This window comes from Dermacentor variabilis, chromosome 10, assembly GCF_050947875.1.
Source record: "Dermacentor variabilis isolate Ectoservices chromosome 10, ASM5094787v1, whole genome shotgun sequence".
In the NCBI taxonomy this organism is placed as follows: domain Eukaryota; kingdom Metazoa; phylum Arthropoda; class Arachnida; order Ixodida; family Ixodidae; genus Dermacentor; species Dermacentor variabilis.
The window spans coordinates 114,205,424-114,217,811 of record NC_134577.1 but is presented as its reverse complement, the minus strand read 5'-3'; the positions used below and the strand labels follow the sequence as shown (position 1 = coordinate 114,217,811).

At 49.8% G+C, this 12,388-nt stretch overlaps 9 non-coding genes and 10 pseudogenes across 9 annotated transcripts; all 19 read left to right on the top strand.

Moving 5' to 3' along the window:
* Positions 1 to 231: 231 nt before the first annotated feature.
* Positions 232 to 349, top strand: LOC142561242 (5S ribosomal RNA). Its single transcript, XR_012823765.1, has one exon. It is a non-coding gene; the product is annotated as a 5S ribosomal RNA (ribosomal RNA).
* Positions 350 to 874: 525 nt separating this feature from the next.
* LOC142561520 (5S ribosomal RNA) lies at positions 875 to 993 on the top strand (annotated as a pseudogene).
* A 526-nt stretch (positions 994 to 1,519) lies between these two features.
* Positions 1,520 to 1,638, top strand: LOC142562760 (5S ribosomal RNA). The gene has a single exon (XR_012824073.1). It is a non-coding gene; the product is annotated as a 5S ribosomal RNA (ribosomal RNA).
* Positions 1,639 to 2,162: 524 nt separating this feature from the next.
* On the top strand, positions 2,163 to 2,281 carry LOC142561643 (5S ribosomal RNA; annotated as a pseudogene).
* A 524-nt stretch (positions 2,282 to 2,805) lies between these two features.
* Positions 2,806 to 2,923, top strand: LOC142561770 (5S ribosomal RNA; annotated as a pseudogene).
* Positions 2,924 to 3,448: 525 nt separating this feature from the next.
* On the top strand, positions 3,449 to 3,567 carry LOC142562975 (5S ribosomal RNA). Its single transcript, XR_012824284.1, has one exon. It is a non-coding gene; the product is annotated as a 5S ribosomal RNA (ribosomal RNA).
* Positions 3,568 to 4,096: 529 nt separating this feature from the next.
* Positions 4,097 to 4,215, top strand: LOC142561626 (5S ribosomal RNA; annotated as a pseudogene).
* A 525-nt stretch (positions 4,216 to 4,740) lies between these two features.
* Positions 4,741 to 4,859, top strand: LOC142561258 (5S ribosomal RNA; annotated as a pseudogene).
* Positions 4,860 to 5,383: 524 nt separating this feature from the next.
* On the top strand, positions 5,384 to 5,502 carry LOC142562443 (5S ribosomal RNA). The gene has a single exon (XR_012823908.1). It is a non-coding gene; the product is annotated as a 5S ribosomal RNA (ribosomal RNA).
* Positions 5,503 to 6,027: 525 nt separating this feature from the next.
* LOC142561880 (5S ribosomal RNA) lies at positions 6,028 to 6,146 on the top strand (annotated as a pseudogene).
* Positions 6,147 to 6,671: 525 nt separating this feature from the next.
* Positions 6,672 to 6,790, top strand: LOC142560972 (5S ribosomal RNA). Its single transcript, XR_012823506.1, has one exon. It is a non-coding gene; the product is annotated as a 5S ribosomal RNA (ribosomal RNA).
* A 525-nt stretch (positions 6,791 to 7,315) lies between these two features.
* On the top strand, positions 7,316 to 7,434 carry LOC142561159 (5S ribosomal RNA). Its single transcript, XR_012823686.1, has one exon. It is a non-coding gene; the product is annotated as a 5S ribosomal RNA (ribosomal RNA).
* A 524-nt stretch (positions 7,435 to 7,958) lies between these two features.
* LOC142562403 (5S ribosomal RNA) lies at positions 7,959 to 8,077 on the top strand (annotated as a pseudogene).
* Positions 8,078 to 8,601: 524 nt separating this feature from the next.
* On the top strand, positions 8,602 to 8,720 carry LOC142562736 (5S ribosomal RNA). Its single transcript, XR_012824051.1, has one exon. It is a non-coding gene; the product is annotated as a 5S ribosomal RNA (ribosomal RNA).
* Positions 8,721 to 9,244: 524 nt separating this feature from the next.
* Positions 9,245 to 9,364, top strand: LOC142562562 (5S ribosomal RNA; annotated as a pseudogene).
* Positions 9,365 to 9,889: 525 nt separating this feature from the next.
* LOC142562209 (5S ribosomal RNA) lies at positions 9,890 to 10,008 on the top strand (annotated as a pseudogene).
* Positions 10,009 to 10,536: 528 nt separating this feature from the next.
* Positions 10,537 to 10,655, top strand: LOC142561580 (5S ribosomal RNA; annotated as a pseudogene).
* A 525-nt stretch (positions 10,656 to 11,180) lies between these two features.
* Positions 11,181 to 11,299, top strand: LOC142561380 (5S ribosomal RNA). Its single transcript, XR_012823791.1, has one exon. It is a non-coding gene; the product is annotated as a 5S ribosomal RNA (ribosomal RNA).
* A 526-nt stretch (positions 11,300 to 11,825) lies between these two features.
* On the top strand, positions 11,826 to 11,944 carry LOC142561205 (5S ribosomal RNA). The gene has a single exon (XR_012823730.1). It is a non-coding gene; the product is annotated as a 5S ribosomal RNA (ribosomal RNA).
* Positions 11,945 to 12,388: the final 444 nt, after the last annotated feature.

The window sequence follows — 12,388 nt, the reverse complement described above, 5'->3', positions numbered from 1 at the left end:
CCTTATGGGCTGCAACGCGCGCAAAATGTGGCGCTCGCCCTCTTGTTTTTGTGAGCACTAGCACGCACGCATGCAGCGAACAACCACAAACGGAGTGATCAACGTACACGACGCGTGCGTGTAGTGTTCACGGAAAGACTGCCGCGTACGTGCTGTATGCTGTAGTAATACATTCGGCGACTGCACAACATAGCAGCACGATACAGGTGCAGTCGTAAACAGCACATTCTCGCCATCGGCCATACCATGCTGAATACGCCGGTTCTCGTCCGATCCCCGAAGCTAAGCAGCATTGGGCTCGGTCAGTACTTGCAGGGAGACCACCTGGGAACACCGAGTGCTGATGGCACCGTTCTTTTTGCTTTTTTATTGCGTGCTTCTGTGACGTCTTGTTTTTTTTTTCATTTGCACAACGTGTGGGTGGTTGCATTTACTGTAACTTACGTTCAACTGGAGAATGCTGGTAGAGCCAACGCCGAAGTGTAACACCAACAATATTCAGGCCACTACACGATATTGTATGCGGAATGATGACGGTGGTAAGCGGTACACGTAATGATGCAAAATTTAGTCGCACAAGCTTCTAACCGCTTACTTATCACACCCGCATACAGCTCAATTACAACGCATCAATAAAGTGGCACCTTTTGGGCTGCAACGCGCGCAAAATGTGGCGCTCGCCCTCTTGTTTTTGTGTGCACTAGCACGCACGCATGCAGCGAACAACCACAAACGGAGTGATCAACGTACACGACTCGTGCGTGTATTGTTCACGGAAAGACTGCCGCGTACGTGCTGTATGCTGTAGCAATACATTCGGCGACTGCACAGCATAGCAGCACGATACAGGTGCAGTCGTAAACAGCACATTCTCGCCATCGGCCATACCATGCTGAATATGCCGGTTCTCGTCCGATCCCCGAAGCTAAGCAGCATTGGGCTCGGTCAGTACTTGGGAGGAAGACCACCTGGGAACACCGAGTGCTGATGGCACCATTCTTTTTGCTTTTTTATTGCGTGCTTCTGTGACGTCTTGTTTTTTTTTTTCATTTGCACAACGTGTGGGTGGTTGCATTTACTGTAACTTACATTCAACTGGACCCTGCTGTAAGAGCCAACGCCGAAGTGTAACACCAACAATATTCAGGCCACTACACGATATTGTACGCGGAATGATGACGGTAGTAAGCGGTATACGTAATGATGCAAAATTTAGTTGCACAAGCTTCTAACCGCTCACTTATCACACCCGCATACAGCTCAATGACAACGCATCAATAAAGTGGCACCTTTTGGGCTGCAACGCGCGCAAAATGTGGCGCTCGCCCTTTTGTTTTTGTGAGCACTAGCACGCACGCATGCAGCGAACAATCACAAACGGAATGATCAACGTACACGACGCGTGCGTGTATTGTTCACGGAAAGACTGCCGCGTACGTGCTGTATGCTGTAGCAATACATTCGGCGACTGCACAACATAGCAGCACGATACAGGTGCAGTCGTAAACAGCTCATTCTCGCCATCAGCCATACCATGCTGAATACGCCGGTTCTCGTCCGATCCCCGAAGCTAAGCAGCATTGGGCTCGGTCAGTACTTGGGAGGGAGACCACCTGGGAACACCGAGTGCTGATGGCACCGTTCTTTTTGCTTTTTTATTGCGTGCTTCTGTAACGTCTTGTTTTTTTTTCATTTGCACAACGTGTGGGTGGTTGCATTTACTGTAACTTACGTTCAACTGGAGCCTGCTGGTAGAGCCAACGCCGAAGTGTAACACCAACAATATTCAGGCCACTACACGACATTGTACGCGGAATGATGACGGTGTTAAGCGGTATACGTAATGATGCAAAATTTAGTCGCACAAGCTTCTAACCGCTTACTTATCACACCCGCATACAGCTCAATGACAACGCATCAATAAAGTGGCACCTTGTGGGCTGCAACGCGCGCAAAATGTGGCGCTCGCCCTCTTGTTTTTGTGAGCACTAGCACCCACGCATGCAGCGAACAACCACAAACGGAGTGATCAACGTACACGACGCGTGCGTGTATTGTTCACGGAAAGACTGCCGCGTACGTGCTGTATGCTGTAGCAATACATTCGGCGACTGCACAACATAGCAGCACGATACAGGTGCAGTCGTAAACAGCACATTCTCGCCATCGGCCATACCATGCTGAAAACGCCGGTTCCCGTCCGATCCCCGAAGCTAAGCAGCATTGGGCTCGGTCAGTTCTTGGGAGGGAGACCACCTGGGTACACCGAGTGCTGATGGCACCGTTCTTTTTGCTTTTTTATTGCGTGCTTCTGTGACGTCTTGTTTTTTTTTTCATTTGCACAACGTTTGGGTGGTTGCATTTACTGAAACTTACGTTCAACTGGAGCCTGCTGGTAGAGCCAACGCCGAAGTGTAACACCAACAATATTCAGGCCACTACACGATATTGTGCGCGGAATGATAACGGTGGTAAGCGGTATACGTAATGATGCAAAATTTAGTCGCACAAGCTTCTAACCGTTTACTTATCACACCGCATACAGCTCAATGACAACGCATCAATAAAGTGGCACTTTGTGGGCTGCAACGCGCGCAAAATTTGGCGCTCGCCCTCTTGTTTTTGTGAGCACTAGCACGCACGCATGCAGCGAACAACCATAAACGGAGTGATCAACGTACACGACGCGTGCGTGTATTGTTCACGGAAAGACTGCCGCGTACGTGCTGTATGCTGTAGCATTACATTCGGCGACTGCACAACATAGCAGCACGATACAGGTGCAGTCGTAAACAGCACATTCTCGCCATCGGCCATACCATGCTGAATACGCCGGTTCTCGTCCGATCCCCGAAGCTAAGCAGCATTGGGCTCGGTCAGTACTTGCAGGGAGACTACCTGGGAACACCGAGTGCTGATGGCACCGTTCTTTTTGCTTTTTTATTGCGTGCTTCTGTGACGTCTTGTTTTTTTTTTCATTTGCACAACGTGTGGGTGGTTGCATTTACTGTAACTTACGTTCAACTGGAGAATGCTGGTAGAGCCAACGCCGAAGTGTAACACCAACAATATTCAGGCCACTACACGATATTGTATGCGGAATGATGACGGTGGTAAGCGGTACACGTAATGATGCAAAATTTAGTCGCACAAGCTTCTAACCGCTTACTTATCACACCCGCATACAGCTCAATTACAACTCATCAATAAAGTGGCACCTTTTGGGCTGCAACGCGCGCAAAATGTGGCGCTCGCCCTCTTGTTTTTGTGTGCACTAGCACGCACGCATGCAGCGAACAACCACAAACGGAGTGATCAACGTACACGACGCGTGCGTGTATTGTTCACGGAAAGACTGCCGCGTACGTGTTGTATGCTGTAGCAATACATTCGGCGACTGCACAGCATAGCAGCACGATACAGGTGCAGTCGTAAACAGCACATTCTCGCCATCGGCCATACCATGCTGAATATGCCGGTTCTCGTCCGATCCCCGAAGCTAAGCAGCATTGGGCTCGGTCAGTACTTGGGAGGGAGACCACCTGGGAACACCGAGTGCTGATGGCACCATTCTTTTTGCTTTTTATTGCGTGCTTCTGTGACGTCTTGTTTTTTTTTTTTTTTCATTTGCACAACGTGTGGGTGGTTGCATTTACTGTAACTTACATTCAACTGGACCCTGCTGTAAGAGCCAACGCCGAAGTGTAACACCAACAATATTCAGGCCACTACACGACATTGTACGCGGAATGATGACGGTGGTAAGCGGTATACGTAATGATGCAAAATGTAGTCGCACAAGCTTCTAACCGCTTACTTATCACACCCGCATACAGCTCAATGACAACGCATCAATAAAGTGGCACCTTGTGGGCTGCAACGCGCGCAAAATGTGGCGCTCACCCACTTGCTTTTGTGAGCACTAGCACGCACGCATGCAGCGAACAACCACAAACGGAGTAATCAACGTACACGACGCGTGCGTGTATTCTTCACGGAAAGACTGCCGCGTACGTGCTGTATGCTGGAGCAATACATTCGGCGACTGCACAACATATCAGCACGGTACAGATGCAGTCGTAAACAGCACATTCTCGCCATCGGCCATACCATGCTGAATACGCCGGTTCTCGTCCGATCCCCGAAGCTAAGCAGCATTGGGCTCGGTCAGTACTTGGGAGGGAGACCACTTGGGAACACCGAATGCTGATGGCACCGTTCTTTTTGCTTTTTTATTGCGTGCTTCTTTGACGTCTTGTTTTTTTTTCATTTGCACAACGTGTGGGTGGTTGCATTTACTGTAACTTACGTTCAACTGGAGCCTGCTGGTAGAGCCAACGCCGAAGTGTAACACCAACAATATTCAGGCCACTACACGATATTGTACGCGGAATGATGACGGTGGTAAGCGGTATACGTAATGATGGAAAATTTAGTCGCACAAGCTTCTAACCGCGTACATATCACACCCGCATACAGCTCAATGACAACGTATCAATAAAGTGGCACCTTTTGGGCTGCAACGCGCGCAAAATGTGGCGCTCGCCCTCTTGTTTTTTGTGAGCACTAGCACGCACGCATGCAGCGAACAACCACAAACGGAGTGATCAACGTACACGACGCGTGCGTGTATTGTTCACGGAAAGAATTCCGCGTACGTGCTGTATGCTGTAGCAATACATTCGGCGACTGCACAACATAGCAGCACGATACAGATGCAGTCGTAAACAGCACATTCTCGCCATCGGCCATACCATGCTGAATACGCCGGTTCGCGTCCGATCCCCGAAGTGAAGCAGCATTGGGCTCGGTCAGTACTTCGGAGGGAGACCACCTGGGAACACCGAGTGCTGATGGCACCGTTCTTTTTGCTTTTTATTGCGTGCTTCTGTGATGTCTTGTTTTTTTTTTCATTTGCACAGCGTGTGGTTGGTTGCATTTACTGTAACTTACGTTCAACTGGAGTCTGGTGGTAGAGCCAACGCCGAAGTGTACCACCAACAATATTCAGGCCACTACACGATATTGTACGCGGAATGATGACGGTGGTAAGCGGTATACGTAATGATGCAAAATTTAGTCACACAAGCTTCTAACCACTTACTTATCACACCCGCATACAGCTCAATGACAACGCATCAATAAAGTGGCACCTTTTGGGCTGCAACGCGCGCAAAATGTGGCGCTCGCCCTTTTGTTTTTGTGAGCACTAGCACGCACGCATGCAGCGAACAACCACAAACGGAATGATCAACGTACACGACGCGTGCGTGTATTGTTCACGGAAAGACTGCCGCGTACGTGCTGTATGCTGTAGCAATACATTCGGCGACTGCACAACATAGCAGCACGATACAGATGCAGTCGTAAACAGCTCATTCTCGCCATCGGCCATACCATGCTGAATACGCCGGTTCTCGTCCGATCCCCGAAGCTAAGCAGCATTGGGCTCGGTCAGTACTTGGGAGGGAGACCACCTGGGAACACCGAGTGCTGATGGCACCGTTCTTTTTGCTTTTTTATTGCGTGCTTCTGTGACGTCTTGTTTTTTTTTCATTTGCACAACGTGTGGGTGGTTGCATTTACTGTAACTTACGTTCAACTGGAGCCTGCTGGTAGAGCCAACGCCGAAGTGTAACACCAACAATATTCAGGCCACTACACGATATTGTACGCGGAATGATGACGGTGGTAAGCGGTATACGTAATGATGCAAAATTTAGTCGCACAAGCTTCTAACCGCGTACTTATCACACCCGCATACAGCTCAATGACAACGTATCAATAAAGTGGCACCTTTTGGGCTGCAACGCGCGCAAAATGTGGCGCTCGCCCTCTTGTTTTTTGTGAGCACTAGCACGCACGCATGCAGCGAACAACCACAAACGGAGTGATCAACGTACACGACGCGTGCGTGTATTGTTCACGGAAAGAATTCCGCGTACGTGCTGTATGCTGTAGCAATACATTCGGCGACTGCACAACATAGCAGCACGATACAGGTCCAGTCGTAAACAGCACATTCTCGCCATCGGCCATACCATGCTGAATACGCCGGTTCGTGTCCGATCCCCGAAGTGAAGCAGCATTGGGCTCGGTCAGTACTTCGGAGGGAGACCACCTGGGAACACCGAGTGCTGATGGCACCGTTCTTTTTGCTTTTTTATTGCGTGCTTCTGTGATGTCTTGTTTTTTTTTTCATTTGCACAGCGTGTGGGTGGTTGCATTTACTGTAACTTACGTTCAACTGGAGCCTGGTGGTAGAGCCAACGCCGAAGTGTACCACCAACAATATTCAGGCCACTACACGATATTGTACGCGGAATGATGACGGTGGTAAGCGGTATACGTAATGATGCAAAATTTAGTCACACAAGCTTCTAACCGCTTACTTATCACACCCGCATACAGCTCAATGACAACGCATCAATAAAGTGGCACCTTTTGGGCTGCAACGCGCGCAAAATGTGGCGCTCGCCCTTTTGTTTTTGTGAGCACTAGCACGCACGCATGCAGCGAACAACCACAAACGGAATGATCAACGTACACGACGCGTGCGTGTATTGTTCACGGAAAGACTGCCGCGTACGTGCTGTATGCTGTAGCAATACATTCGGCGACTGCACAACATAGCAGCACGATACAGGTGCAGTCGTAAACAGCACATTCTCGCCATCGGCCATACCATGCTGAATACGCCGGTTCTCGTCCGATCCCCGAAGTTAAGCAGCATTGGGCTCGGTCAGTACTTGGGAGGGAGACCACCTGGGAACACCGAGTGCTGATGGCCCGTTCTGTTTTCTTTTTTATGGCGTGCTTCTGTGACGTCTTGTTTTTTTTTTTCATTTGCACAACGTGTGGGTGGTTGCATTTACTGTAACTTACGTTCAACTGGAGCCTGCTGGTAGAGCCAACGCCGAAGTGTAACACCAACAATATTCAGGCCACTACACGATATTGTACGCGGAATGATGACGCTGGTAAGCGGTATACGTAATGATGCAAAATTTAGTCGCACAAGCTTCTAACCGCTTACTTATCACACCCGCATACAGCTCAATGACAACGCATCAATAAAGTGGCACCTTGTGGGCTGCAACGCGCGCAAAATGTGGCGCTCGCCCTCTTGTTTTTGTGAGCACTAGCACGCACGCATGTAGCGAACAACCACAAACGGAATGATCAACGTACACGACGCGTGCGTGTATTGTTCACGGAAAGATTGCCGCGTACGTGCTGTATGCTGTAGCAATACATTCGGCGACTGCACAACATAGCAGCACGATACAGGTGCAGTCGTAAACAGCACATTCTCGCCATCGGCCATACCATGCTGAATACGCCGGTTCTCGTCCGATCCCCGAAGCTAAGCTGCATTGGGCTCGGTCAGTACTTGGGAGGGAGACCACCTGGGAACACCGAGTGCTGATGGCACCGTTCTTTTTGCTTTTTTATTGCGTGCTTCTGTGACGTCTTGTTTTTTTTTCATTTGCACGACGTGTGGGTGGTTGCATTTACTGTAACTTACGTTCAAATGGAGCCTGCTGGTAGAGCCAACGCCCAAGTGTAACACCAACAATATTCAGGCCACTACACGATATTGTACGCGGAATGATGACGCTGGTAAGCGGTATACGTAATGATGCAAAATTTAGTTGCACAAGCTTCTAACCGCTTACTTATCACACCCGCATACAGCTCAATGACAACGCATCAATAAAGTGGCACCTTGTGGGCTGCAACGCGCGCAAAATGTGGCGCTCGCCCTCTTGTTTTTGTGAGCCCTAGCACGCACGCATGCAGCGAACAATCACAAACGGAATGATCAACATACACGACGCGTGCCTGTATTGTTCACGGAAAGACTGCCGCGTACGTGCTGTATGCTGTAGCAATACATTCGGCGACTGCACAACATAGCAGCACGATACAGGTGCAGTCGTAAACAGCACATTCCCGCCATCGGCCATACCATGCTGAATACGCCGGTTCTCGTCCGATCCCCGAAGCTAAGCAGCATTTGCCTCGGTCAGTACTTGGGAGGGAGATCACCTGGGAACACCGAGTGCTGATGGCACCGTTCATTTTGCTTTTTATTGCGTGCTTCTGTGACGTCTTGTTTTTTTTTTCATTTTCACAAGGTGTGGGTGGTTGCATTTACTGTAACTTACGTTCAACTGGAGCCTGCTGGTAGAGCCAACGCCGAAGTGTAACACCAACAATATTCAGGCCACTACACGATATTGTACGCGGAATGATGACGGTGGTAAGCGGTATACGTAATGATGCAAAATTTAGTCGCACAAGCTTCTAACCGCTTACTTATCACACCCGCATACAGCTCAATGACAACGCATAAATAAAGTGGCACCTTGTGGGCTGCAACGCGCGCAAAATGTGGCGCTCGCCCTCTTGTTTTTGTGAGCACTAGCACGCACGCATGCAGCGAACAACCACAAACGGAGTGATCAACGTACACGACGCGTGCGTGTATTGTTCACGGAAAGAATGCCGCGTACGTGCTGTATGCTCTAGCAATACAATCGGCGACTGCACAACATAGCAGCACGATACAGGTGCAGTCGTAAACAGCACATTCTCGCCATCGGCCATACCATGCTGAATACGCCGGTTCTCGTCCGATCCCCGAAGCTAAGCAGCATTGGGCTCGGGCAGTACTTGGGGGGGAGACCACCTGGGAACACCGAGTGCTGATGGCACCGTTCTTTTTGCTTTTTTATTGCGTGCTTCTGTGACGTCTTGTTTTTTTTTCATTTGCACAACGCGTGGGTGGTTGCATTTACTGTAACTTACGTTCAACTGGAGCCTGCTGGTAGAGCCAACGCCGAAGTGTAACACCAACAATATTCAGGCCACTACACGATATTGTACGCGGAATGATGACGGTGGTAAGCGGTATACGTAATGATGCAAAATTTAGTCGCACAAGCTTCTAACCGCTTACTTATCACACCCGCATACAGGTCAATGACAACGCATCAATAAAGTGGCACCTTGTGGGCTGCAACGCGCGCAAAATGTGGCGCTCGCCCTCTTGTTTTTGTGAGCACTAGCACGCACGCATGCAGCGAACAACCACAAACGGAGTGATCAACGTACACGACGCGTGCGTGTATTGTTCACGGAAAGAATGCCGCGTAAATGCTGTATGCTGTAGCAATACATTCGGCGACTGCACAACATAGCAGCACGATACAGGTGCAGTCGTAAACAGCACATTCTCGCCATCGGCCATACCATGCTGAATACGCCGGTTCTTCGTCCGATCCCCGAAGCAAAGCAGCATTGGGCTCGGGCAGGACTTGGGGGGGAGGCCACCTAAGAACACCGAGTGCTGATGGCACCGTTCTTTTTGCTTTTTTATTGCGTGCTTCTGTGACGTCTTGTTTTTTTTTTCATTTGCACAACGTGTGGGTGGTTGCATTTACTGTAACTTACGTTCAACTGGAGCCTGCTGGTAGAGCCAACGCCGAAGTGTAACACCAACAATATTCAGGCCACTACACGATATTGTGCGCGGAATGATGACGGTGGTAAGCGGTATACGTAATGATGCAAAATTTAGTCGCACAAGCTTCTAACCGCTTACTTATCACACCAGCATACAGCTCAATGACAACGCATCAATAAAGTGGCACCTTGTGGGCTGCAACGCGAGCAAAATGTGGCGCTCGCCCTCTTGTTTTTGTGAGCACTAGCACGCACGCATGCAGCGAACAACCACAAACGGAGTGATCGACGTACACGACGCGTGCGTGTATTGTTCACGGAAAGAATTCCGCGTACGTGCTGTATGCTGTAGCAATACATTCGGCGACTGCACAACATAGCAGCACGGTACAGGTGCAGTCGTAAACAGCACATTCTCGCCATCGGCCATACCATGCTGAATACGCCGGTTCTCGTCCGATCCCCGAAGCTAAGCAGCATTGGGCTCGGTCAGTACTTGGGAGGGAGACCACCTGGGAACACAGAGTTCTGATGGCACCGTTCTTTTTGCTTTTTTATTGCGTGCTTCTGTGACGTCTTGTTTTTTTTTTTTTCATTTGCACCACGTGTGGGTGGTTGCTTTTACTGTAACTTACGTTCAACTGGAGCCTGCTGGTAGAGCCAACGCCGAAGTGTAACACCAGCAATATTCAGGCCACTACACGATATTGTGCGCGGAATGATGACGGTGGCAAGCGGTATACGTAGTGATGCAAAATTTAGTCGCACAAGCTTCTAACCGCTTACTTATCGCACCCGCATACAGCTCAATGACAACGCATCAATAAAGTGGCACCTTTTGGGCTGCAACGCGCGCAAGATGTGGCGCTCGCCCTCTTGTTTTTGTGAGCACTAGCACGCACGCATGCAGCGAACAACCACAAACGGATTGATCAACGTACACGACGCGTGCGTGTATTGTTCACGGAAAGAATGCCGCGTACGTGCTGTATGCTGTAGCAATACATTCGGCGACTGCACAACATAGCAGCACGATACAGGTGCAGTCGTAAACAGCACATTCTCGCCATCGGCCATACCATGCTGAATACGCCGGTTCTCGTCCGATCCCCGAAGCTAAGCAGCACTGGGCTCGGTCATTACTTGGGAGGGAGACCACCTGGGAACACCGAGTGCTGATGGCACCGTTCTTTTTGCTTTTTTATTGCGTGCTTCTGTGACGACTTGTTTTTTTTTTCATTTGCACAACGTGTGGGTGGTTGCATTTACTGTAACTTACGTTCAACTGGAGCCTGCTGGTAGAGCCAACGCCGAAGTGTAACACCAACAATATTCAGGCCACTACACGATATTGTACGCGGAATGATGACGGTGGTAAGCGGTATACGTAATGATGCAAAATTTAGTCGCACAAGCTTCTAACCGCTTACTTATCACACCCGCATACAGCTCAATGACAACGCATCAATAAAGTGGCACCTTGTGGGCTGCAACGCGCGCAAAATGTGGCGCTCGCTCTCTTGTTTTTGTGAGCACTAGCACGCACGCATGCAGCGAACAACCACAAACGGAATGATCAACGTACACGACGCGTGCGTGTACTGTTCACGGAAAGACTGCCGCGTACGTGCTGTATGCTGTAGCAATACATTCGGCGACTGCACAACATAGCAGCACGATACAGGTGCAGTCGTAAACAGCACATTCTCGCCATCGGCCATACCATGCTGAATACGCCGGTTCTCGTCCGATCCCCGAAGTTAAGCAGCATTGGGCTCGGTCAGTACTTGGGAGGGAGACCACCTGGGAACACCGAGTGCTGATGGCACCGTTCTTCTTGCTTTTTATTGCGTGCTTCTGTGACGTCTTGTTTTTTTTTTTTCATTTGCACAACGTGTGGGTGGTTGCATTTACCGTAACTTACGTTCAACTGGAGCCTGCTGGTAGAGCCAACGCCGAAGTGTAACACCAACAATATTCAGGCCACTACACGATATTGTGCGCGGAATGATGACGGTGGTAAGCGGTGTAGGTAATGACGCAAAATTTAGTCGCACAAGCTTCTAACCGCTTACTTCTCACACCAGCATACAGCTCAGTGACAACGCATCAATAAAGTGGCACCTTGTGGGCTGCAACGCGCGCAAAATGTGGCGCTCGCCCTCTTGTTTATGTGAGCACTAGCACGCACGCATGCAGCGAACAACCACAAACGGAGTGATCGACGTACACGACGCGTGCGTGTATTGTTCACTGAAAGACTGCCGCGTACGTGCTGTATGCTGTAGCAATACATTCGGCGACTGCACAACATTGCAGCACGATACAGGTGCAGTCGTAAACAGCACATTCCCGCCATCGGCCATACCATGCTGAATACGCCGGTTCTCGTCCGATCCCCGAAGCTAAGCAGCATTGGGCTCGGTCAGTACTTGGGAGGGAGACCACCTGGGAACACCGAGTGCTGATGACACCGTTCTTTTTGCTTTTTTATTGCGTGCTTCTGTGACGTCTTGTTTTTTTTTCATTTGCACAACGTGTGGGTGGTTGCATTTACTGTAACTTACGTTCAACTGGAGCCTGCTGGTAGAGCCAACGCCGAAGTGTAACACCAACAATATTCAGGCCACTACACGATATTGTACGCGGAATGATGACGGTGGTAAGCGGTATACGTAATGATGCAAAATTTAGTCGCACAAGCTTCTAACCGCTTACTTATCACACCCGCATACAGCTCAATGACAACGCATCAATAAAGTGGCACCTTGTGGGCTGCAACGCGCGCGAAATGTGGCGCTCGCTCTCTTGTTTTTGTGAGCACTAGCACGCACGCATGCAGCGAACAACCACAAATGGAGTGATTAACGTACACGACGCGTGCGTCTATTGTTCACGGAAAGACTGCCGCGTACGT